Source organism: Rhinoraja longicauda, chromosome 9 (assembly GCF_053455715.1).
Source record: "Rhinoraja longicauda isolate Sanriku21f chromosome 9, sRhiLon1.1, whole genome shotgun sequence".
NCBI classification, from domain to species: Eukaryota; Metazoa; Chordata; class Chondrichthyes; order Rajiformes; family Arhynchobatidae; genus Rhinoraja; species Rhinoraja longicauda.
This window is the reverse complement of record NC_135961.1, coordinates 27478602-27506550: the sequence shown is the minus strand read 5'-3', so window position 1 is coordinate 27506550 and position 27949 is coordinate 27478602. Positions and strand designations below refer to the sequence as shown.

General features: G+C 43.1%; 1 protein-coding gene across 1 annotated transcript in view; it reads right to left on the bottom strand.

Annotated features, from left to right (window-relative positions):
- The window catches only part of srbd1 (S1 RNA binding domain 1), a 210512-nt gene extending 206096 nt beyond the window's left edge, over nucleotides 1-4416 (bottom strand). The window contains exon 1 of the mRNA XM_078405828.1: nucleotides 4359-4416. The gene's annotated coding sequence lies outside the window, so the exon portion shown is untranslated. The remainder of the gene's footprint in view (nucleotides 1-4358) is intronic.
- Between the last annotated feature and the right edge of the window lie 23533 nt (nucleotides 4417-27949).

The following is a 27949-nucleotide window of genomic DNA, read 5'->3' as shown; positions in this document are numbered from 1 at the left end:
CAGGAGTAGGCCATTCAGCCCTTCGCGTCAGCACCACCATTCAATGTGATCATGGCTGATCATTCACAATCAGTACCCCGTTCCTGCCTTCTCCCCATACCCCTTGACTCCGCTATCCTTAAGAGCTCCATCTAGCTCCCTCGGATGCATTCAGAGAATTGGCCTCCACTGCCTTCTGAGGCAGAGAATTACACAGATTTACAACTCTCTGACTGAAAAAGTTTTTCCTCATCTCCGTTCTAAATGGCCTACCCCTTATTCTTAAACTGTGCCCCCTGGTTCTGGACTCCCCCAACATTGGGAACATGTTTCCTGCCTCTAACGTGTCCAACCCCTTAATAATCTTATATGTTTCGATAAGATCCCCTCTCATCCTTCTAAATTCCAGTGTATACAAGCCTAGTCGCTCCAGTCTTTCAACATATGACAATCCCGCCATTCCGGGAATTAACCTAGTAAACTTACGCTGCACATGTATCCACATTAAACTGCATCTGCTATGCATCCGCCCACTCACACAACCTGTCCAAGTCACCCTGCAACCTCATAGCATCTTCCTCATAGTTCACACTACCACCCAGTTTTGTATCATCTGTAAATTTGTTAATGGTACTTTTAATCCCTTCATCCAAGTCATTAATGTATATTGTAAATAGCTGTGGTCCCAGCACCGAGCCTTGCGGTACCCCACTAGTCACTGCCTGCCATTCTGAGAGGGGCTCAGAACACAGTTCTGTGGTGTGCCGGTACTCAGGGTGATAGTGGAGGACAGGTGCGGGCCCATTCTCACTGCCTGCGGTCGCTCCAGGAGGAAGTCCAGGATCCAGTCGCATAACGATGAGCTGAGGCCTAGCTGGTGGAGTTTGGTGATGAGCTTGGTGAGGATGACCGTGTTGAAGGCAGAGCTATAGTCAATGAATAGCATCCTCACGTACGCACCCTGTCTCTCCAGGTGAGTCAGGACAGTGTGAAGAGCCAGAGAGATGGCGTCCTCTGTGGATCTGTTTGCCCTGTATGCAAATTGATGTGGGTCCAGTGAGGCAGGGATGCTGGATTTGATGTGTGAGAGGACCAGCCTTTCAAAGCACTTCATGACTATAGGAGTTAGGGCAACCGGACGGTAGTTGTTCAGGTTGGTGATCTTTGCTTTTTTCGGCACATACGCAGAAGATGAAAGGCTATTGTTTGGCAGGGTCAACAAAGGCATCTTCACAATTACTGTTAACTACACTGCATTATTGTGGCCCTTTTTGTAAATAGTTTGGAATTGAATCATTTAAAATTGAGCAAAACTTTTTTGTGGTCTTTGCAAGATTATAATTTGCCTATCAGGAGTGTTGACACAACAAACTACCTGTACCATTTTGACATGTTTCCCCATCAGAGAGCTGGAAGTTTGCCTTCAATTTATAGTGTTACTTATATGTTGAAATGTCTCAAAGAGCATTATCGGGGGCATTAATGTTCAAAATTTGGTAGAGTACAATTAGAACTGGTTACTATTAACTGTCAAAGAGGTAGGTTTCAAAGAGCATTTTTAAGGAGAGAAGTATCTCTTTGCACATCAACTCAGTCATATACACATCAAATGCAAGCAGAATGAGCTGCCCAAAAGTTCATAACAAGCAACTTGAAAGGAAGTGATAATAATAATATATTCCTTTATTCGTCCCACACCGGGGAAATTTACAGTGTTACAGCAGCAAAGTGGATAGCAAGAGAGCAAGAGATCATTCATTATAAATAAAAAGATACGTAAATTGTCATCAGTTTTTTGTGTGTTCTTAGCTGTTATTGTTGACTCGTCTGCAGGGAGCAGTGCTGGTTGTGCAGTCTCACAGCAGCAGGAAGGAAGGACTTCCTATATCACGCACTTAATATCTGCACCCATCTCCAAAAAGGGCAAGTGCCAACATGTAGGATTCCAAATTTTTAAAGCTCAATATCACTAATTTGACTGTGCATACTCTATCCAACAATAGCACGGCATACAACAATAACTTTGATTGACAGAATGGCTTTCATGTAGCAAAACAACCTCGGATACTTCACAGGAGAGTTATCAAACGTAATCTGTTACTGAGCCATAAAGAGAGCCGCATCTGATTGCTGCTTAAAGAGGTAGTTCCAAGGAAAACTTTGTCGGAGGAAAAAGGTATAGGGAAGGGGTTTTGGAAGGAATTTCCTGAGCCTCGGCACCAACACAATAATGCCAACAATGAATAAGTAAAACACAGGGCAACAAAGAGTAGATATCACAGAGCATTGCAGGACTTAAGAATTCAACTATAGAATGAGACTTGGCCATGGAAGTACTTGACAATAAAATATGAAGATTCTAAATTTGGAACTTTGCTTAGATAAATAACGATAAAGAAATATTGTGAAGCTTGGAGATAGGTGCCAGATGAGGCAACAGGTTGTACCATTAACTAATAGATTGCACTTCCATTTGTGCAGGAATCCCTTAACTGCATCTACATAGCTTTATTTTTAAACAGAGGACAATACTTTAAGGTATTAACCAAGGACAAATTCATTAATCTAGAGAAGGAGCCATAGGTGCTGGTTGCTTAGATCACTAAAATGGTTGTACAAAGGAACACAAAACAGAAAGAGAAAGGCACAGTAGCAATGAAAATAGAAAATCTGGAAACACACAGCAGCATCTGTGAAGTGAGATGGAGTTGATGTTTCAAAACATCATGCTGAAAATGTTGACTGTTTCGCTTTCCAGATGCTGCTTGATCTGCTGAGTCTTTCCAACATTTTCTGCTTCATTTTCAGATTTCCAGTACCTGGCTGTATTTTTGACTTTCATTTAGCGAAGCAGGAAGTGTTAGGAAACAAATTCCCAAGCATGAGCAGTTGAGTGCATGAATAATGATAGATTAAAATGGGATGTGCTAAGAGACAGAAATGAAAGAGTTCAGAGATTACAAAGATTTATAAAATTGACACAGAATAGGCGGGCTGAGATTAGGCGGAAAACAAATTAAAGGATTCTAAAATTGAGGCACGAGACCAGAAACTTACTGTTTATAAATACACATAGACATAATAGGCTTGATATTGAATCGGGTGGAAGAAAACAGGCCGAAGAGTATCAAAAAGATCAAGTCTAGTAATAACAGGAGATAGCTTCAACAGCTGAGGTGTAGCAGAGTCCCCATCAGATTATGATACAAAACTGGAAGTAGAGGATGCTTCTGATGCAATAGGTATGGCCAGAAGTTTGCGTAAGAATCAAACATGATGCTTAAATTAAGAATAATGTTATTCAGCTTCAAATATTCCCCAGATAAAGGAAAAACATAGACATGTAACACAGTGTGTGGCAGCAAACAAAGACAATTGTATCAATATCCCTCAGTTTTGTTTACTATCAAAGGGTGCACTCCTCAAACACAAAGCGCACACCATGTTACAGAGCATGAGCAAGTCTACTTCTTTGTGCATGCGCTTTTTCCGTCCATGTGCCAGACAATAAGCTCTTTATCCAACTTTGTGGGGAACCGGTCACTGTGACTTGGTGACGTTTCAGGTCGAGAATCTCGACCCGAAACGTCACCCATTCCCTCTCTCCTAGATGCTGCCTGACCTGCTGAGTTACTCCAGCATTTTGTGATACCTTCGATTTGTATCAGCATCTGCAGTTATTTTCCTACACCACTGTGACTTGGTACTGTCTTTTTAAGTGATTGTGGGAGAAAGTGATGATCTGTTTCTTGCATTTATTCACAAAATGCTGGAGTAACTCAGCAGGTCATGCAGCATCTCAGGAGAGAATGAATGGGTGACGTTTCGGATCGAGACCCTTCTTCAGAGTGAGTTATTTTCTTACTCTCCCCTGAGTCTATGCTGCCTGGCCTGCTGAGTTACTCCAGCATTTTGTGAATAAATACCTTCGATTTGTACCAGCATCTGCAGTTATTTTCTTACACTATCTGTTTCTTGCAGCTCCCCAGTGATTTAACGGGTTGAGTTATTGGCATCGTACACACAGGCTGTGACAAGAAGTTGCAGGTAATTTCAGTCTGGGGCAAGCACCCGGCAGCACCTCCCTGCCTAGCCTACAAAACAAACCCATCGCTGCTTTCTTTAACCAGGTGCTATCGGCTAGTGAAGGCGATGCCAGCATATGCTAAATGTACCGAGTGTTCACCCACTGATTACAAGACGTGATGTACACATCCCGCCTGCGCCTCCCTGTACCGGCACCTTCAGTGAAAGGCCCGCCGTCCGCCAGCGACCATTCAAGCCGCTAATGATTGTTGGTGTTTAAGAAAACACACCCACAATTCAATATAATGCATTTCCCGATGATTATTCTCCGTGAACAATGAGACTTTGCTCACTCTGGGTGAAGCGAAAACAAACATAAAAGACATTCTTCAATCCCCAACCCAGCCGAACCTGCGTGATGGTGTCTCGGGGAAGCGCGCTGGCGCAAATTGCAGGCGGGTCTTGCGCATGCGCGCCTCCGGCAGCCGCCGGCGGCGGGATGTACGCGTGCGCGCCTCCGGCAGCGGCCGCCGGCGGGATGTACGCGTGCGCGCCTCCGGCAGCCGCCGCCGGCTGTTGTTGACGGTTGGCGCGAGGAGCGTGCAACGGTTTTCTTGTTCACTTCACGTTTTACTCCAACAAGGTAGTCATAGATAAAGGTTTAATTACAACGAATAAATAACTCAAAGTCGGATCGTCCCTCAAAAGTCCAAGTCGGATTGTCAGAGTCGTCCTGTTCAGTTTCAGCAACCATAACCTATAACGGATAACTAATCATTGCTGGTGTCTTGTCAGGAAAAACTGCAGGTGCCCATTTAAACCGAACATACACACAAAATGCTGGAGTAGCCGCTGAGTTTACTTGTGCACCAAGTTTTTCTTTCATGATTGGAACATGTTTGCGCCTTACCAAATGCTGGAGTAACAATAGACAATAGGTGCAGTAGGAGGCCATTCGGCCCTTCGAGCCAGCACCGCCATTCAATGTGATCATGGCTGATCATTCTCAATCAGTACCCCGTTCCTGCCTTCTCCTCATACCCCCTGACTCCGCAATCCTTAAGAGCTCTATCTCGCTCTCTCTTGAATGTATTCAGAGAATTGGCCTCAGAATTCCACAGATTTACAACTCTGACTGAAAACGTTTTATCTCATTTCCGTTCTAAATGGCCTACCCCTTATTCTTAAACTGTGGTCCCTGGTTCTGGACTCCCCCAACATTGGGAACATGTTTCCTGCCCCTAATGTGTCCAACCCCTTAATGATCTTATATGTTTCGACAAGATCCCCTCTCATCCTTCTAAATTACATTGTATACAAGCCTAGCGGCTCCAGTCTTTCAACATATGACAGTCCCGCCATTCCGGGAATTAACCTAGTAAACCTACGCTGCACGCCCTTAATAGCAAGAATATCCTTCCTCAAATTTGGAGACCAAAACTGCACACAGTACTCCAGGTGCGGTCTCACTAGGGCCCTATACAACTGCAGAAGGACCTCTTTTCTCCTATACTCAACGGGACAGGCAGCATCTCAGGGGAGAAGGAATGGGTGACGTTTCGGGTCAAGACCCTTCTTCAGACTGAGGGGATATTTTGGATTGGGACCCTTCTACAAGACTGCCTGCTGCTACAACTACTGTCTCTTCGCCTTGGATTACAGAGGCATTGGGTTTCTTGAATTCTAAATTGCCTTTAATCAATTCTCACGTGAACCATTCGACTCGTAATTTTAAGTTTCCTTACAATAGACGTTGCATGAATTGTTGGTATAGCGGCAACTTTAGTCCTTCCCAATAAAGTCCTTCAGCTTACCGTTGATGAAGGAGTGGAGCTATATTTCTTGACGCAAAACAACTGTAGGGGTTTAGTTCCCTTTGCTCCACTTCAGGCCCAACTGCCCGAGTGATTCTCTCCCTTGTCGGTGGGTCAAACGGCCACCCTGGCCACCACTCCACTCGAGCGGTTCCCAAGAGAGAATACAAAAGGGAGTGGGCGTTTCGAGGCGCCCGAATTCCCCTGGGTTCTAGACCTCGGAATTATGGTGGGATATGATAAAAGGTTGACCAGAGCGTGCTGTTGAGAGAAAACAGAGACCCAGACGGACTCAAAGCGAGTTTAAAATTTACAGGCTTTATTAAACAAATGGAAAATCGAATCTCACCAATACTACATAACACGTGACTAAACTTATGCTTTAAACTAAGACTATGGAAAGAAAATTATCGGGCATGTCGTAAAAACTTACTTTACACAATTTAATTACAAATACACACCCCCCCCCCCCCCCCCCTCTCCTTCTCTCAACCTCTATCCTATTTCGGGAACTTCACCAGGTCGTCTGGGGTACTTACAGCTAGATTGATGCAGGGCCAGGAGCCGTCCAACAGAGCAGCCGAAAACCAAGAAGGGGCCTCTTCTCTTGCTTGCCTGCTCCCCTTTTTCTACCTGAGAGCTTCTCCCTTGAAAGCTCCCAGCTGATCCTCTGGACAAAAGGGTCTTTTGATGATTGCCAGTTTCGATCTGGCATGAACAATAGGCTTCCGATATAATGGGTTTGCTGATGTCACGATGCATCGGCCTAATCGTTATTCCATCACCTGGATGGGCTCCCATTGTCCCGATGGATGGGCCATTTACGATGGTGTTTGTCTTGCTGCTGGGCTATTCACCCCTGTCTGCTGGGCTCCGTTCCTTCCTTTGTCTTTCCAAGGTAATCTCGTTATCTCTGTCCCGGCCTTTCCTGTTCTCACCACTCGCACAGTCATGTGGCTGCTCAGGTCCACAGACAGGCTTTGAACTTGTTCTTCCTTTGTGATCCCTTGGGGGGGTTTTGTGTTTTTGCAGCCAGCATGTCTGTTTTAAAAAATGTCCAGGTCCTTATCCCCGAGTTCTTCCATAATTTTGGAGGATTTGCCCCAATAACTTACACAACAACAGAGAGATCCTCATGACGTTTCAGTTTAGTTAGTCGTTTATTGAAGTAGCAATACAAACTGATTAGTATATCTCCCGTTGTATAACTTCTGGTAAGAACTTAATATCTCACCGTCGCTCCTTCGTATCCTGTTATTGACTTACTAAAACCCTCTGTTTTAGGAGGCTCTTAATGTAACTTGTATGGCTTGCTAAACCCGATGTCTAGCAGGCTCATGGTGTCTCTGAAGCATTATGTCAGTGCTGGCTGAATTATACTCATAATTCTGCCCCTCCTCTGGCTCCCAGTCCATATACGTAAGCCAAGTATTCAGCTCAGGTCAACCCCTTGGTGTCCAAAAATAATACAGCAAGATACAAAAATGATATAATATGCCAAAATAGCTAATAACGCAAATGTTTCCTACACACCGGCCCCTAATTGTTCTAATTATATAACAAAACAATTACTAATAAACATTAAAATGTGCCATAAAAACTTCATACATAATCAAAAAAGCATGCACTATATATTGGCACCTAATCTACTATAGTGATTCTTCAATCTTCAAGGTCACCAGTCTTTGCTGTACTCAGGTATCAGTTTCCAGGAGCAGACATACTTCTTTATCGGTCTCTTCAGGATGTTGCTCTTAGTCTGAAGTCGAACGTGTGGCTGCGCCTAATGGCTGCGGCTCTCTGGCAGTCTGTCTGTATTTTTTCCTTTTTTTTTTGTTTGTGTGTCGGTGTTGTGTTTGTTTTTGTTTCTGTTTTTGGCTGTGTATGTGTGGGGGGGGGTGGGGCGGGGGGTGGAGGGGTGGGGGAAACCTTTCTTTTATTAGGTCTCTTCCCCGGGGCGCAGCTCGGCCGCGGGGCTTTCCATCGCCCGTGGGGCCTTCCATCGCCCGGCGTGGCACGGCCGCTGGACTTAGCATCGCCGGCGCGGCTCGGCTGCGGGACATAACAGTGCCCGGCGCGGCTCGGCCGCGGGGCCTTCCATCACCCGGTACGGCTGCGGGACGTCTCAGCGCTCGGTGCGGCTCGGCCGCGGGGCCTTCCATCGCCCGGCTCGGCCGCGGAACGGTTCAGCGCCCGGCGTGGCCGCGGGGCCTTCCATCGCCCGGCTCGGCCGCGGAACGGTTCAGCGCCCGGCGTGGCCGCGGGGCCTTCCATCGCTCGGTGCGGCTCAGCCGCTGGACTTAACATCGCCGGCGCGGCTCGGCCGCGGGACTTGGCAGCGGCCGGTGCGGCTCGGCCGCGGGACGTTTCAGTGCCCGGTGCGGCTCGGCCGCGGGGCCTTCCATCCCCTTGCAGGGGCTGTGCGTGTCGGTCGCCTCGTTAGGGGTCGAGCTGCCTGTCCGTGGGCGTGGGGGGAAGAGAGTGGAAGTTTTGTTGCCTTCCATCACAGTGAGGGGGTGTTTGGACTCACTGTGATGGATGTTTGTCTTGGGGTCGTGTGCCCTGTGTACTTTTTTCTTTTTTTTGTTGTGTTTTGTGACTGCTGTAATTTTGTTCGGTATTTGTACCGAATGACAATAAAGTTCTGTACTGTACTAGAACAATGTGCACAAAACCTGTGCATCTGGTAGAGTCTCCAATATTCTGCCCATTAGACAGGATCTTCAATCTTCTCTTCCAGCTTAAGAAGCGGTCTGCTGTTAGTCCTCTTGATGATCCATCTGCAGGATTTTCTTTTGTGCCAACATATCTCCATGGTGATACGTCAGTAGCATCCCTTACAAAAGAGATTCTGTTTGCTCCAAATGTTTGGTTTCGCTGTTGATGTACTTAAGCACCGTTGTGCTATCGGTCCAGAAGATGGATTTGTCCAGTTGAAGTTGTAATTACTTTCGCAGCATTGTATTATGAAGTCGTGATTGTATTGCTTGACCAGAAGCTCCTCTTAGCTTGCAATGGATATTCGATTGACAGCAACGGCACAGCAGCCATTCCCATCCCTGCTGTCGTGGTCTCTTCTCAGTTCACCATCCAGGGTAGTTTTATTTGTAACAGAGATTTCTGGATGGTCATCTTCAGCTTTGCTGGTGATTAATTCATTTAGTTTTCTAACATCGACAAAAACTGCAGATTTCTCTGTGGAACTATTTTTTTCAGCAATTACTTTGGTTGAAATGCCTTCAAGGTGTGCTGGGTTTTCTGCTGCAGGATCCCCTGAAGTTTCCAGTTCTATAATTTCTTGATCCGAAGATTCACGATCTTCTGGTGCTAGTTCAGAGTTGGTCTCAGTCATCTCTGTGCTCAGACAAGTATTTTCAGGATCAGATTCTCCAGCCAATGGATCAGCTTGGACTTCTTTGGAGGTGATGCAGGTTTCATCACCGGCCCCAATATGGTCACCCATTTGAGATGGGAGAGCAGCAGCATCCGCAATTGGCTTTTCATTCTGTTCTGTATGTTCTGGGTTCTTTTCTTTGTCCTTTTGTTCAATATGAAGTATTGCAGGATGATCTTCTTGCACCTGTGCTTCTACGGGTTCTGTAGTCATTGCCAAACTGCTTTTGGCTGTTCGTGGCTTTTCTCTTGCCTTAGCAAAGGTAGGGCCTTTCATAGTTCCTCTTTTCAAAGAAGAGTTCATCCCATCAGCTACTGACGAGCTGTATCTTGATTTCCTAGCCTCAAGTACATTGAGTCTTGGCTTGGCTGCTGCCATTGCAGCATCTAGTTCCAATCGCTCCTTCTGTCTTCTCAACTGTTCCTTCTTCCTCTTCAATTCTTTCTCCAACTGTTCTTCTTGTGCCTCAATCTCTTCATGGAGTTGGTTAAATTGAATGAAGTTGAATCGTACTTCATTTACATTTTTACTTGATTTCATTAGTTATTTCGTCATTTCCATTAACTTGGTAGCTTGTTTATAACTTGAGTTCAAACATTCTTTTTTTCTTCTCAGTTCTTTTATTTTCAACTGTCTTTTCTTCTGTTTTCCTTCTTCTTCTGTCAAAGCAGCCGCAGCCAGACATAAAAATAGCTTTTTCCCCACGAGTGATAGTTCTACTCAATAACCAAAGTCTGTAGTCTCTTTTTTGCTCTGGTTTATTTTCACCCACATGTTTAGACCGTAATGGTGTATCCTTATTGCTTTGATGTGCTTATGCTTTATTCTTAATTGTTAACGATATGTTTGTGTTGTCATTTGTGAGCGGAGCACAAAGGCACATTCCTTGTATATGCATACTTGGCCAATAAACTTATTAATTCATTCATTCATACATTCATTCATTCATTCATTCATTCATTCATTCTTCAATCTCATGTTGGCTTTTCAGGGTTGCAACCCATTCCAAGACGTAAGAGAACTTTGAAGAAAAACCATTTTCCCCTTGGCAATCCATTTTGATGTCGGCACCTTGTGGTCGAACATCAGATCTAAGAACAAGCATACTTGTGAGTATCCCTTTAAGACATATAGATGCAAAATCATATCTTCAAAGAAATTCAAAACAAAACTGATAACTATCAATGCTCAAGGTTATTTCTTTGTTCTCGGCATTCCTCACAGAAGCCGTTTTCCAATACAGCTTCTGATAAACAGCTTTCCAATAAAGCTTAATGCAGAACTTACAATTCCTGTGTGAAGGCTTACGAACTTTCCAATCTCCGTAGTAGATCAACGCAGATAACAAACCTTATCAGTCTGTTTAGAAACATAGAAAGTAGGTGCAGGAGTAGGCCATTCGGCCCTTCGAGCCTGCACCGCCATTCAATATGATCATGGCTGATCATCCAACTCAGTATCCTGTACCTGCCTTCTCTCCATACCCCCTGATCCCTTTAGCCACAAGGGCCACATCTAACTCCCTCTTAAATATAGCCAATGAACTGGCCTCAACTACCTTCTACGGCAGAGAATTCCACAGATTCACCACTCTCTGTGTGAAAAAAAACGTTCTCATCTCGGTCCTAAAAGACTTCCCCTTTATCCTTAGACTGTGACCCCTTGTTCTGGACTTCCCCAACATCGGGAACAATCTTCCTGCATCTAGCCTGTCCAACCCCTTAAGAATTTTGTACGTTTCTATAAGATCCCCCCTCAATCTTCTAAATTCCAGCGAGTACAAGCCGAGTCTATCCAGTCTGTCTTCATATGAATGTCCTGCCATCCCAGGAATCAATCTGGTGAACCTTCTCTGTACTCCCTCTATGGCAAGAATGTCTTTCCTCAGATTAGGAGACCAAAACTGTACGCAATACTCCAGGTGTGGTCTCACCAATGCCCTGTACAACTGCAGTAGAACCTCCCTGCTCCAATACTCAAATCCTTTTGCTATGAATGCTAACATACCATTCGCTTTCTTCACTGCCTGCTGCACCTGCATGCCTACTTTCAATGACTGGTGTACCATGACACCCAGGTCTCAGGTTTACGGTACAGGCTTGCAAAACAAAACAATCCCTGTTCCGCTAGTCGAATTCCAAGCTCCAGTCTCCCTCCGAGAGGCACATACAACTTTAAATGACTCTTAGAGACAGGTTACAAAATCTTCACACTGAGGATAGCTCTTGATCTATACACTCTGGCTGAGGTAAGTTCTTACAACAGCTCTCTGGCTAAGATAAGTTCTCACAATATAGCGGCAACTTTAGCCCATCCCAATAAAGTCCTTAAGCTTACCATTGACGAAGGAGTGGGGTGATATTTCTTGACGCAAAACAACAACAGAGATCTTCACGACGTTTCAGTTTAGTTAGTCGTTTATTGAAGTAGCAATACAAGCAGATTAGTATATCTCCCGTCGTATAACGTCTGGTAAGAACCTAATGTCTCACCGTCGCTCCTTTGTATCCTGTTATTGACTTACTAAAACACTATGTTTTAGTAGGCTCCTAACGTAACCTGTATTGCTTGCTAAACCCTATGTCTAGCAGGCTCCTGGTGTCTCTGAAGCATTATGTCAGTGCTGGCTGGATTATACTCGTAATTTTGGCCCCTCCTCTGGCTCCTCCCGGTCCATATACGTAAGCCGAGTATTCATCTCATGACAACCCCCTGGTGTCCAAAAATAATACAGCAAGATACAAAATAATATAATATGCTAAAATAGCATATAACGCAAATGGCTCCTGCAGTTGGATTTATTTTTTTTGGTTTTAATTTTTTAACTTTTTTCCTTCTAAATGTAAGAGCACAACGTAGAAATACAACATGGAAACAGGCCTTTGGCCCACAGGCCTATGCCAACCATCGATAACTTGTACACTTGTCTATGTTATCCCACTTGCTATCCTAAGCCAATTAACTGACAAACCTGCATTTCTTTGAAATGTGGGAGGAAGCAGGAGCACTTAGAGAAAACCAACGTGGCTACAGGGAGAACATAGACTCCATACTGATAGAACCTAGGTCTCTAGCACTATAAGGCAGCAACTCTACCGCCACGCCACTGTGCTGCCTAAAAGAGTTTTAAAATAGAGATCTTGAGCATTGGACCCTTCTTATGTAATTTCCTTGGTGTTAACTGCACCTTCCATGCCCATCTTTCCATCTTGATGTAGAAAGTTCAATAGATTAACCACCCTCTGGATGAAGAACTGAGGTTTTGGACTTAGTTCTGGACTCTTCAACTCTTAGGAACATTCTCCATTCATTGAGCCTATCTGAACGTTAGAATTATATATTCATCAAAACCCAAATGTGTAGAGGACTAATTGATCTAATCTCTGCTCTGGTAAATCTTCATGGCACTCCTTCTGTAGCAACGGACATACTTTCTCAGATGAGGACATCAAAACTTTCCAAGGAACTTCACTAAAATCCTGCACAGTTCCAACCATGGGTATTTGTTCCTGTAAGCAGACCGCAATACAATAGAGCCCAATGTAACACTTGCTTTCAATAACTGGCATTTAAGAACACCCAGCACCAGGCACCTTCCCTTTTCTCAATCTATTGCCATTCAGTCTGTTGTGCTGTCATTTATCCACTTTAAAATGCCGTGCAATTGCCCATCACCCAAACATTTCTAAATCACATTTGACCCTCTGCATCCTCCACATAGCTCACATTACCACACCCTATTCCCAGCTTTGTGTCATTTGAAAAGTTGGAAATGTTTCACAGTTCCAAATAGTGAACGGCCTGGAAAGAGTAGATGTGGAGAATGTTTTCACCAGTGGGAGAGTCTAGGATCAGAGGCCATAGCCTCAGAATAAAAGGTTGTACCTTTAGTAAGGAGATGTGGAGGAATTTATTTTGTCAGAGGGTGGTGATTCTGTGGAATTTATTGCCACACACGGCTGTGGAGGCCATCGATGGATATTTTGAAGGCGGAGATTGACAGATTCTTGATTCGTAAAGGTGTCAGAGGTTATGGGGAGAAGCCAGGAGAATAAGATCGAGAGGGAAAGACAGATCAGCCATGAGTGAATGGTGGAGTGGACTTGATAGGCCAAATGGCCTAACTCTGCTCCTTGAACTTATGAACCAAATAATTGAAATACATCTCAAACAACTGGGAACCAATCCCACTGATCCCGACAATACCTGATTTTTCACTGCCTTCCAGTTATTCCTATACTCTGTTAACTGTGAGAGCAAGTGAAGGTGATGGATCGAACAGAGAATGAATAGAAAGCTGGTTATGGTACAGGAGTGCAACTAGCCACCCTGAATGAGACCTGCTTTTTTCTTTGTTCCTTGTCAACCAATTCTCAATCCGTGCATCTATATTATCTTCAAATAACATAGCATGTTTTTCTGCACAGTAAACCTTTATGTAGGACCTTGCCTGAAACCGTCCAAAAGTACAGTTACACAACATTTGCAAATATTCCTTATCCTACTCATCACATCTTTTGGTGGGATGGATGGGTAGGTGAAACGTGCAGAAATGTGCACTTTTAGGCTGTGAAAAGAATAAGAAGAGGTAATATAAGCTAGAGGGCACACTTTTAAAAAGGGGCTATAAGTGCGGCACAGTGATGCAGCTCGTTGAGTTGCTGCCTCACAGCGCCAGAGACCTGGGTTCGATCCTAACCTTGGATGCTGTCTGTGGAATATGCATGTTCTCCTTGTAACCACATGGGTTTCCCTCAGATGCTATGCTTTCCTCACACATTCCAAAGACATGCGGTTTTGTAGGTTAATTAGCCTCTATAATTGTTCCAAGTGTGTAGGGAGTGGATGAGAAAATGGGATGACATAGCATTAGCGTGAATGTGTGCTCAATGCTTGGCTTGGACTGAAGGGCCTATTTCCATGCTGTATCTCTAAACTAAACTAAGATTATACATCAGGTGGTTGAGGTTTGAAATGTTCTGGCAATGTTAGTGATAGAGGAACGTGAATTGTTTTTTTAAGGAGATTGATTAGTATCTGAAACAAAGGAATTTAAGGAACTATGGAAAAAGTTAGGAAGAGTGCGTCTGGCTGGATTACTCCTGCATCAAGCAGGTACAAGCTCAGTAAGATGAATGGCATTACTCTGTGCTGTAAATCATGTGACACAGAAAACAATAAAAATGCAATTTGGTCAAAATACAGCTGCTTTTGTTTTTTTTCTTGTGGCAATAATTAAAAGGATTTTTGGAGAAGTCAAATTTTTCGTAAAGCTTGAATGGTGCAACTTTCTTATCTGTAGTACAACGTATTGGTCTGTATGTCAAGTATGATTTTCACTCAGACAATGGAGCAGGCCCAGGACAGAAAAGTCAGATTGGGAATGGGAGGGGAAGTTAAAGTGCTGAGCAACCGGGAGATCAGGTACGTTAAGGCGGACTGAACGAAGGTGTTCAGCGAAACGATCGCCGAGCCTGCACTTGGTCTCACCGGTATACAGAAGTTGATACCTGGAACAGCGGATATAGTAGATGAGGTTGGAGGAGATGCAAGTGAACCTCTGCCTCACCTAAAAAGACTGTCGGCGTCCTTGGATGGAGTTGAGGGGGGAGGTAAAGGGACAGGTGCTGCATCTCCTGCGGTTGCAGGGGAAAGTACCTGGGGAGGGGGTGGTTTGGGTGGGAAGGGCCGAGTTGACCAGGGAGTTGCAGAGGGAACGGTCTCTGCGGTAAGCAGAAAGGGGTGGAGATGGGAAGATGTGCCCAGTTGTGGGATCCCGTTTGAGGTGGCAAAAGTAATGATTTTACGTCTTAAAGTAAACTTGCATTCGCTCAATGTAAAGACTGCTTGCAAAGCAATATGGAATTAACAACATAATTTTTTAATCTTTTGAAGGGTGGAGTCTATCATGCAGTATTTTAAGACATTATCGCACTGACAAAATGACATTTATCAAAAACATCCATGCACCTCAACCACTCGATATATTGGCTTCATTCATCACAAACATGTTAAGGTTGATCTATAATCTATAACATGCATTGCCATAACTTTTCCACATTTTTTTTCAATAGCACCTCACAAACCTGCCACTTCTGTCATCCAGGACACGTTTTATTTGAATGGCACCAAATCATCTGCAAGCAGCTCTCAGTCACACATCATCCTCACTTTGTAATATTTTGTCATTCCATCAGTATCACAAGGTTGAATTACTGCATGTTCAGCAGCAACACAAAAAAACAACATCACCGCAAGGAACGTAGTGGTTCAAGAAAGCATTATCTTCACGAGCAGTTGAGCATGGTTATTAAATCCTGCTATATCCAGCAACACCTACCTGCTGTAAATACATTTTAAATGATTTAAAATGATACTGTGTTTATAGTTAAAAGATGATAAATCAGGATATCATTCCTTAACATGCAAACCATTACATGAAATCTAACTTTGTTCCAGGAGAAAGTATATTATTCTGGCCTTTGGGAACTTTCCCCACTGTATCAAGGAATCAATATAAAATCCTGTAACAATGTCTTCATGTCTTGAATGTGACCTTTTTGCCAAAGAAATTGCTACATATGGTGGAAACAAATCCCATTGAATACCTGTTCAGTTTAGTTTAGAATATACATTTAGAATATTTGATATCAGTTACAGGGAGAACTGAAAACTTAAGGTCAATGACATTTCATTAAAATTGATTCTGAGATGTTACTGAAATGAAACAAGGTTATGAAACATTGTTATTTTTTAACCAAACTCTGCGATGTTGTGAAAGTGACCCATTTTATTCAATACATAATTTAATTTAAAATCGTTGGAAACATTAGCAGTGGTGCTGGTTTCCGACGGGCACGGTGACGGACGCACCACACATCTCTGTCCTCCATGCAGCTGGCAAGCTTCTCTCGTCTCTACATATGCGTCTTCCATCAACGTCTTCAGCATCGTTTTGTTTGGTCGTCCCGGGTTCCGTCTTCCATGGGTGGGTTCCTACAGCACAAGCTTGGTTGCTGGTATTTCTGGCAATGATCAGCGAGCCTCATCCTTCTCGGTCAGAGGTGGAATCTCCCCATAGAGCTGGGCGTTGGTGATGTGGTCCCTCCAACTGACATTTTGAACTTTGCTGAGCATTCGGGTGTAGATACCATCAAGAGACTTGGACAGTGCTCGAGTGAGAGTCCATGCCTCACACCCATATAATAATATTGTCTCTGCTTCATCAGATGGCTTTTGTAGGTGAGGCTGCAATCTAGTTTGACGCCAAGGTATGTGGGGTTTGGGTCAAAGTTGAGAAGGTTGACTGAGTCTAGCTGCACCTTAAGATGGTAGTTCGCCAGTTTATTTCTAAGGTGAAATATTGATGTGTCTTCGTGGTAGATAGCTTCAGCCTCCAGTTTTCTAGGTACCTACATACGCCACCCATGTCAGCAAAGAGCTTTTCTTTCCCCTCCTTAACATGCGTGGCAGATATTGTGAGGGCGACGTCATCGACGTACATGTATCGTTTGGCTGCAGTGGCTGCAATGTCAGAAGTGTAGATGTTGTACAGGGTCGGTGCAAGGACCGAACCCTGAGCGACACCATTCTTGAGTCTATGCGGTCGACTTCTTTGTTCGTAGCTAGTGCAGAGGACAAAGGATCTGGTGCACAGGAGCTCCATAATGAAGTCTGTCAGATGATTTGAGCTGAGCATTCTCTGGAGCTTCAAGTGAAGGCCTTGGTGCCAAAACTGCATACAATACTCCAGGTGTGGTCTCACCAGTGCCCTGTACAACTGCAGAAGGACTTATTTACTCCTACACTCAAATCCTCTCGTTATGAAGGGCAATATGCCATTAGCCTTCTTCACTGCCTGCTGTACCTGCATGTTTGCTTTCAGTGACTGGTGTACAAGGGCACCCAGGTATCGTTACACTTCCCTTTTTCCTAATCTGACATCATTGAGATAATAATCTGCCTCCTTGTTCTTGCCGCCAAAGTGGATAACCTCACATTTATCTACATTATACTGCATCTGCCATGTATCTGCCCACTCACTCAACCTGTCCAAGTCACCCTGTAACCTCGCATCCTCTTCGCAGTTCACACTGCCATCCAGTTTTGTGTCATCTGCAAATTTGCTAATGGGACTTTTAATTCCATCATCTAAATCATTAATTGTCTATGTAAATAGTTGCAGCCCCAGCACTCCACTCGCCACTGCCTGCCATTCTGACAGGGACCTGTTTATTCCTACTCTTTGTTTCCTTTCTGCCAACCAATTCTCTATCCATGTTAATACCTACACCCAATATGCCATGTACTCTAATTTTGCCCACTAATCTCCCTTGTGGGACCTTATCAAAGGCTTTCTGAAAGTCCAGATACACATCATCCACTGGCTCCCCTTCATCCATTTTACTTGTCACATCCTCAAAAAAATCCAGAAGATTAGTCAAGCAGGATTTCCCCTTCATAAATCCATGCTGACTTGGACCAATCCTTTTACTGCTATACAAATGCACCGTTATTACTTCTTTAATAATTGACTCCAGCATCTTCTCCACCACCGATGTCAGGCTAACTGGTCTATAATTCCCGGTTTTCTCTCTCTCGCTCCTTTCTTGAAAAGTGGGATAACATTAGCTACCATCCAATCCACAGGAACTGATCCTGAATCTATAGAACATTGGAAAATGATCACCAATGCGTCCACTTCCTAGAGCCACTTCCTTGAGAACCCTGGGATGCAGACCATCAGACCCTGGGGATTTATCAGCCTTCAGTCCCATCAGTCGACCCAATACTATTTCTCGCCTTATGCAAATTTCTTTCAGTTCCTCTGTCTCCCTAGATCCTCTATCCTCTAGTACATCTGGGAGATTGTTTGTGTCTTGCTTAGTGAAAACAGAACCAAAGTACCTGTTCAACTCTTCTGCCATTTCCTTGTTCCCCAAAATAATTTCACCTGTTTCTGCCTTCAAGGAACCCACATTTGTCTTTGCTAATCATTTTATTTTAACATAACTAAAGAAGCTTTTACTATCCTTCTTTATATTCTTGGCCAGCTTATCCTCTTTTCACCCCGTATTGTTCTTTTTGTTACCTTCTGTTGTCCTTTAAATTTTTCCCAATCCTCTGGCTTCCCACTACTATTTGCTATGTTATACACCTATTCTTTTAGTTTTTTTTAATCCTGAACTTACCTTGTCAGCCACGGTTGCCTCTTACTCCTCTTAGAATCTTTCTTCCTCTTTGGAAGGAAATAATGTTTGGGGGCCTGTAGATAACTCCCATTAGTATCTTCTTACTTTTACAATTCCTCAATTCTGTCCACAGCGACTCTACATCATCAGTCCCTCTGTCACCCCTTGCAGGGGACTGAATTTCATCCCCCAACAACAGAGCTACCCCACCTCCTCTGCCCACCTGCCTGTCCTTTCTTTTGGATGTATAACCCTGAATATTCAGGTCCCAGACGTGATCCTCCAGCAGCCAGGTCTCTGTAATCCCCACAATGTCATATCTACCAATCTCTAACTGAGCCTCAATCTCATCCACTTTTCTTCTTGTACTTCACGCATTCATATATAATACTTTAAAACCATTACTCACCTCAGCTTTCACATTGATTCCTATTTCGCTTGGCCATACTCTCCTATCCCTTCGTGAGCTTTCCGACCCGTTAATTCTGATGTCTTTCTTAACTTTTCCTATACTCTCTTTCCCTTTAACTCCATCCTTGTATTTCCAATTTATCTCTCTCTCCCCCCCCCTACACTATTTATCCACCCGTGTAGCAGTGGCAAACCTGCCTGCCAGTCAGTCACGAAGTCAGTGACAATGGGATGGTCGATGTGGTATTTTCTTATTCATTTCTGCCTGAAACATAATCACAGCTATTATTCCTTAGTGGAAATGAAGTGCCAATGTATCACTTTATTTCAAAGGTTTGCCTATAATGTGTTAATATGTATATTTGCATCAGTTGAAGGACTCCATGACGATTATAAAATTCTGGCCTGCCCAACAACATCTGCATCCATTAAGTATTTTGTTTATCTAGTGTTGAGCAGTCTTACCAGCCACACTCCTTAGCAGTTGTTCCAAACAAGCTGGGTAGAATCAGAATTTTTGTGACACTGGGAGGAGTGCTTGAATCTGGAAATATTTAGCAGTCCAGTATTAACTTATCCATGTCGCCCCTTCAATACAACCAATTTCCAACTGGGAATGACTCAGAAGGAGCCATCAAAATTTGGCACAAGTTGCCTGTGTGTACAGATTCAATATTTTTTCATGTTTTTGCCCCTCCTTCTGTCAAGCTCTCAATGGAGGTTCACATGAAGAAGTCATTAAATCATCTGGCCAATGACCCACAATCTATCCCCTATTTCCATCCTCCTTTTCTGCTTCCTCCATTGAAGTTTATTGAATGATGGGAAGTGACAGGTTGAAATTTAAAGCAGTCGAAATGTAATAAGTGGTGGTGCAATAGGTAATGGCTGCCTGCCCACATCACCTGGTTTGATAAAAACATTGTACATATGAACCAATCTTATGTTGTAAACTAGGTACTGACACAACCCCAAGAGGTAAATTCAGTTGACTCTGAACTACCTAAAGCAAGTAGTTCAGAGTACTTAAATATATGCATGTAATTAGTGAAGAATAATACCACAATTCCAAAGGAAAAATCAAATTCCTCTTGCCATAGTTAACAGACTGAATTAATTACAGATATTATAACCATGCTAAATTCAATCAACATTAATTTTCATACAACAAACATTATAATAATTGATATAACAATAACTATTTAGTTACACTCTCAGTTTAAAGTAAACAGTTTATTAAAAAGTTACTTGGAAATAGACATTAAATTAACCATTTCGTTTTCCAACTTGCCTTTTGAATAGCATTCAGTTTTCAATCACTGTAATTTATGGTCAGCAAAGACATGAGCATTGTTTAGCATTTTACAGTTGGGTCTGATTTAGATATTTGGATTGATGTTATTAGAAAGACAGGTATTCCAGAATTGGGCTCTGTTTCTGTGCTTCAGCTGTGACTGGTTCACTTTGAGGATGATGTATGACTTGGTCATTTATTGCTTGCTCCTTCAGGAGAATGGCTTTATGGCCCCATCAATTGATTGCTGAAGTTTTATAGCATATAAGTTTCTTATTCGCTGGTTTTCTTCATCGTTCAGGTGCTGATCTATCTTTTCACTTAAATTATTCTCCGGGTATGGATATTGCTGACATTTTGCGGTCCATCTTGAGCTACCCCAAGCTATATGAGGGTAAACCTTCTTCTAAGTTCCTGCAATTTGTATCTTTCTGCTCTCAGTAATATATGTCTATGTTAAAATGAGTGCACAAATGTCTTCATCAGAAAGTTTAAAAAATCTTCTAATTTCTTGGTCCAAAAAACAACGGTGTCAATTTACAGCCTATTATCATAATTTGTATCGCAAGCAAGGAGGTGGAAGGATTAATCAGCAATATGAAATTGCAGTACTCAGCTCACCAGTGCTCAGTTTTGAAAAATGACAATGCCAGAACTTCCAGTAACCATGAATGTTAAATAGTTAATTTAGTTGGTTTAGTTTATTGTCACACATCTACCAAGGTACAGTGAAAAGCAGTTATTGCATGCTAAACTGGCAGCAGAAAGACTATACATGATCACAATCGAGCCATCCACAATGTACAGATACATGAGAAATATATGTTGAAAGGCTGGAGCAATTAGGCTTGTATACACTGGAATTTAGAAGGATGAGGGGGGATCTTATTGAAACATATAAGATAATTAGGGGATTGGACACATTAGAGGCAGGAAACATGTTCCCAATGTTGGGGGAGTCCAGAACAAGGGGCCACAGTTTAAGAATAAGGGGTAGGCCATTTAGAACGGAGATGAGGAGAAACTTTTTCAGTCAGAGTGGTGAAGGTGTGGAATTCTCTGCCTCAGAAGGCAGTGGAGGCCAGTTCGTTGGATGCTGGATAGAGCTCTTAAGGATAGCGGAGTGAGGGGGTATGGGGAGAAGGCAGGAACGGGGTACTGATTGAGAGTGATCAGCCATGATCGCATTGAATGGCGGTGCTGGCTCGAAGGGCTGAATGGCCTACTCCTGCACCTATTGTCTATTGTCTATGAGGATCCAGAGGACGTTTACAAGAATGATCCCAGGAATGAGGTTAACCTATGATGAGCATTTGTTGGCACTGGGCCTTTCCTCGCTGGAGTTTAGAAGAATGAGGGGGGACCTCATTGAAACGTACAGAATAGTGAAAGGCTTGGATAGAGTGGATGTGGAGAGGATGTTTCCACTAGTGGGACAGTCTAGGACTAGAGGTCATTGCCTCAGAATTATAGGATGTTCTTTTAGGAAGGAGATGAGGAGGAATTTCTTTAGTCAGAGGGTGGTGAATCTGTGGAATTCTTTGCCATAGAAGGCTGTGGAGACGTGAGTGGATATATTTGAGGCAGAGATAGGTAGATTCTTGATTAGTACAGGTGTCAGAGCTTATGGGGAGAAGGCAGGAGAATGGGGTTAGCAGTGAGAGATAGATCAGCCATGATTGAAAGGTGGCGGAGACTTCATGGGCTGAATGGCTTAATTCTGCTCCTACTTATGATTTATGATGATAAATGGAATGTTTAGTGTAAGATAAAGTCCAGTGAAGTATACCAGAGATAATCTGTGATAGTCAAAAGAGGTAGATAGTAGGTCAGGACCACTCTTTAGTTGCTGATAGGATGGTTCAGTTAGATGATAACAGCTGGGAATAAACAATTCCTGCATCTGAAGATGTGCGTTTTCACACTTCTGTACCACTTGCCTGACAGGAGAGGGAAGAAGAGGGAATGACCGGGGTGAGACTCGTTCTATGCATGTGGCCATGCCGAGGCAGCGTGAAGTGTAACTGGAATCAATGGAAAGGGGGTTGGTTTTTGTGATGGTCACTATCTCCTTGGTCTTGCTGACATTGAGAGAACGGTTGTTGTCTCAACACCAGGCCATGAGGTTCTCGATTTGTTTGCACACAGTTTGCATACAGAGCGAATAGATCTATAGAGGACGCCATCTCTCTGGCTCTTCATACCGTCCTGACTCACCTGGAGAGACAGGGCACATACGTGAGGATGCTATTCATAGACTATAGCTCTGCCTTCAATAGTCATCCCCACCAAGCTCACCTCCAAACTCCACCAGCTAGGCCTCAGTTCGCATATATGCAACTGGATCCTGAATTTCCTGTCGGAGCGCCCTCAGGCAGTGAAAATGGGCCTCCACCTGTCCTCCACCATCACCCTGAATACCGGCACACCGCAGGGTTGTGTATTGAGCCCTGTCCTCTACTTCCTCTTCACACACGACTGTGTCCCCGCATTCGCCACCAACTCCATCGTCAAATTTGCGGATGACACAACGGTGATCGGGCTGATCTCCAACTGCGATGAATCAGCCTACAGAGCGGAGGTGCAGAACCTGGCGTGCTGGTGCTCAGAGAACAACCTGTCCCTGAACACTACTAAGACCAAGGAGCTAATTATCAACCAGAAAGTCACAGAATGAGCAATAAGCTGCAGTCCTCATTAACGGGGACGAAGTGGTGAGAGTGTCCAGCTTCAGGTTTCTCAACACATTTCACAGGACCTCACATGGTCCACCAACACCGCTGCACTGGCCAAATAGGCACAGCAACGGCTGTTCTTCCTGAGAACACTAAAAAAGGCCGGTCTGCCACAACAGCTTCTGATGACCTTTTACCGCTGCACCATAGAGAGCATTCTGACGTATGGCATCTATGTGTGGTATCTCAGCTGTACGGCAGCGGACAGGAAAGCTCTTCAGAGGGTCGTCGGCAGAGCGCAGAGGATAATTGGGACACAGCTGCCAGCCCTGGAGGACATCTACAACGCACGTTGCCTCAAGAAAGCCACCAGAAGGACTCCACACACCCATGCCACCGTTTGTTTGAACTACTCCCATCTGGCAGATTTTACAAAGCCTTCTACACCCGCACCTCCAGACTAAGGAATAGCTTCATTCCTAGAGCTATAGCTGCTCTGAATAGGAACTGCTGAGAGCCCGCCATGACCTGTCTCTGCCCCCGGGGTCATCTGGCACAACTGACCCCTGGTGTTTTAAATGCTCATCCTGAGAGCACTCTAGGTGACTGCCTGCAAGATGATCCTCTGTCTGTTTTGGTTGCAGTTTGTTACGACAAGTCACTTGCAAGAATATAATAGATCAGTCTCAGCCATTCTATAAATATAGACCAGGCATTACCACAACTGCCTGGGGTGGATGGATTCCTTTAGCTAACCAGTTAAGATTATTTTTCATTATTATGCTGAATAACAAGGATGTAAAATTCTATTTTACTGTTAAGCAATTCGTATGTAAAATAATACATTTGTTTGCTTGCGTGTGATGACAACTAACATATGATTACAGCATTTCATTTTTTAGTATTTACAAAATAAGTTACCCAATGGCCAGACATCTGTTTGACTATATTTTTTAAATCTCACTTTTTCAATTTTGTTTCTATTGTTAATGAAAACTTAACTCTTCTTCAAATATTGCCATGCTAAAGAGGGGATTATAACCCAGCAAGCGTAATCCATAGTTAACAGAGCAAATGGGAGATCCTGAACATGTCATAATGGTTAACCCTTTGTGTCATTTTTTATAATTAGCACCCACTCAATTTGTGATATCACAATTTGTGATATCAGAATGGATGATATCACAATTCAGGCAAATACTTGGCTACTGGAACATACATTAATACACTTTTCAACAGATATCAATAGACTACATGTTGAAATAAAAATTAAAAATACCCTTTGTCAGGACCAAATATTAAACCCGTTCTAGAAACACAAGAAGCTGCAGATACTGGAATCTTGAGCAAAACACAAAGTACTGGAAGAACTTTGCAGATCCGGCAGGATCTGGGGAGCAAATTGCTGGGCGACGTTTCTGGTCGGGACCCTTCTTCAGACCCATTCGAGACTTAAATCTGTGAATACTGAGATAAAAACAGAATATACTGGAAATACTCAGCAGGTTAGGCCCCATTTGCGGGAAGAGAAACGAAATTAATGTTTCACATTGAAACATAGAAAATAGGTGCAGGAGGAGGCCATTCGGCCCTTCGAGCCAGCACCACCATTCATTGTGATCATGGGCTCATCGTCCACAATCAATAACCCGTGCCTGCCTTCTCCTCATATCCCTTGATTCCACTAGCCCCAAGAGCTCTATCGAACTCTCTCTTAAATCTATCCAGTGATTTGGCCTCTACTGCCCTCTGTGGCAGAGAATTCCACTTGAAGATCCTTAGTGCATTTCAACTTGTGAATACTATTTGATGAAAATTGTACAGAGGGTAATTCACATTGCAAACGGACCAATCCCGTGATCACTTAAACAATGGGTGTAGTTGATAGATCTTATACATTTTGTCTGAATGAATTAAGATGGGTTCAGTCTTTTGCATTCAGAATTATGATTACAATTGAGAATAAACGATGTTGTGGGCAAAAAGTCACATCGATGATCAACCTGTGCATCACGTTAGCTCCAATTTCATTTTGAAGCATATTGGTTCTATTATTTAAGTTACCCAGAGAACATAACGGAGAGAATAATGGGCGATCAATTACACCTCCCTCCTCCCGCCCCATATCTACCGGGTTTGAAGTTCCTGTGATTACACATCTCCGGAATTCACATATACTTCCTATGCACTGCATAAATGCCATGAGCCTATCGATTATTGAATTGAATGGACGTTCAGTAAATCCACCGACATGAGAAGGCCTTTGTAAATCCGGTTTGTTGTTGTGATTATGTGAGAATCTGGAGAAATTCTTGAATGCTTTTCTGGTAAGGAGGACGAACATCCTTGTGACAATTAAATACTTACATTTGCAAACTACCTTTAAGTTTATTTAAATAATCTACGAAACGCGACGTTAAAATAATTTCCTGCCCAAATATCGAGGTCTGCAAATATCGAGGTCTATTGCCGTATTAATCCTTACTAATTTAATTCCTGTTGTAATAACCAAATATATCATATCCTTCGGATAACTCCTTCTCAAAAACATTTCTTCTTTAACTCCGTTTTTGGTGTTGCTGGGTGACGGATGAACTCGGTGCATTGCTGAGTTCAGTCTCTGCACCAGCGTCCTCCGTTCGAAAGGTTCCTGTTTCACGTTCGACACCGGCAGTGGTCGCTGCGAACCAACAAACCTCGCCCAGAGCGGCGATCTGATCTCATTTTCACAAGGGCAGGTGATAAAATTGTTTCAAGAGAACACGTTTTCAAAGGAATCTGCAGTGATCTCTATTTGACCGTGTTGCCGACATCAAGTACGCAAGCAACATTCAGGCTTGATATTTCGTCGTGCGTTAGTGTAATATTTTATGAGAAAAATATGTGCCTTACAAATAAACTGTGTGATCTCAGAAGTGTGGTGAAATTTACAATATTTATGGAATTAAACGTTAAATCAAGACGATCATTTTTGCTTGTATCATAAAGGGGTTACAGCACACAGAGAGGTTATAGTTGGCCTTTCAGATATATTTGGTTCTGCAAGAACTATCCAGTCAACTCTATTCCCCAACTCCGTCTCCACAGCTCTGTGTTTATACTTCTTAATATTGATCCAATTCCCCTTTGAAAGAGATTTATGGAACTTGCTTCCTCCACTTTTTCACAGACTGGAATTCTTTCCTCAGGTGGACTGGTAAAATTGAAACTCTGCCAAAGAAAAACAACTTTTCAAAATGTATACCTTTCTTTTTTACAGCTCATGGAAAATACAATCTGATCTTCTTTCATGCATGAGATGAGGCCTTCGGCAAGGTTAGCATTTGTGTCCAGTTCCTAATTAAGTTTGAGAAGGTAGTTGTGCGTTGCCTGGAACCATTGTAGTCCTTGAAGTGAAGGCATGGAGTTCCATGATTTTCACCCAATGACTGCAATGTCTATTTCCAATACAGGATGATGTGGGACTTGTGGGGTGCCTTTCTAGGCAGTGGTATTGATTTTGTGGAGCAAGGGTGAAGTTTAGAGGTGCTGATAAAGAAGACTTGGCAAGTTGTTACAGTGCATTTCACAGATGGGACAAATCTGTAGTCATGAAATGCCAGTGTTGACAGGGGTGAATGCTTATTATGACGAATAGGGTGTAAATCAAACGGGATATTTATTCTAGGTTTGTGTGAGTTTTTTTACATTAAATTTTCAAGCAGATGGAAAAAGTATCTTCACAACCCTGATTTGAACCTCGTGGAAATTGGTGGAAAATCAGTGGGGATTCAAGAAGGAAGTGACTTGTCGCAGGATACTTAACCTCTGACCTGCCCTTGCAGCAATATGATTCATGTGATTAGCCTGGTTTAAGTTCTGGTGAATGGTGGTCTCCAGGAGATAGATGGCAGGATACTTATATGAATATTTATTTTGCCTCAATGGTATATCTATGATACTGGATATGTTTGCCTTTCTGTTAAAGTCACATTGATATTCCAGCCAAAGCATTCTTTTGATTAAGGTATTTTCCCAAGAGATTTCTCATGCTGTTAAAGACTGATAATTTAAACAGCGTAGGTTCAAATAAAGTGAACTTAGTAACCAGGAAAACAAATGTGATTCATTCACATTTTAAAACTAATTACTATGCGTTCACGGCACAGAAACAAGCACAAATGATCCATGATCGTGTTTATGCTCCACACAAGTATATATTTTATTACTGATTTTTCTACTGCCATTATTACCCCTACACCTGCATTTAATATACAAGTTTAGTTATGTAAACTTAAAAAATGTAATTCACCACTGGTAGTGTAGCATTACCTCTGCTGGGTAGACAACAATTTGTCCTTAATCACTGCCACCAAAAATGCATAAATGCTCAAGGTTGCTTATACTCTGTCTCTGAGTCAATGGAACAGAATATTGGAAACAACCAAAAAAAACAGTGCTGGAGTAAATCAGTGGGTTAGGCAGCATCTCTGGAGAACATGACCAGGTGATATTTCAGGTCAGGACACTATTCAAGACTGATTGTAGCGTGGGGGGGAGAGAAGAGTGCCAGGAGGAGCTAGACAGAGCATGGTGAGTGATAGGTGAAAATGTGTGAGGGTGTTTTGATAGGCAGATGGTTGGACAATAGCCAGAGATTGTCATAGAGTCATACAGCGTGATAACAGGCCCTTTGGCCCAACTTGCCCACACCAACCAACGTGTTCCATCTACACGAGTCCCATCTGGAGAAAGGAAAAAAGGGGTTAATTGAAGGTTAGTTATCTAAAATTCATGTTCATTGGAAGCTGTGTGCAAACAAAGATGATTTCAAATCTGGTGCACTTTCAATGTGATAACTTCACATATCTATTTGCCATTATGTGTATACATAAATTTGTTGACCCTGTGTGCATGGATTTAATAACCATTTTTATTAAGAAAACCATTTACTTAAACTTGTCACACTGTAACTACATCTAGCCATGGAAGCACAGCTGCAAGAGGCTCGAATGGCAACATGATAAGCAGAAAGACATTTCCATCAGTGATGTGAATGCAGAAACTTATATGGGAAATAATGCCCAAATCTTGTTCACATATTCAAATCTCCGCAGCACCTGTATCCACCCAACTCTTCCTCCAAACGAATGCCTGTCGCTGCTTGCTTCAACTGGATACTGAGG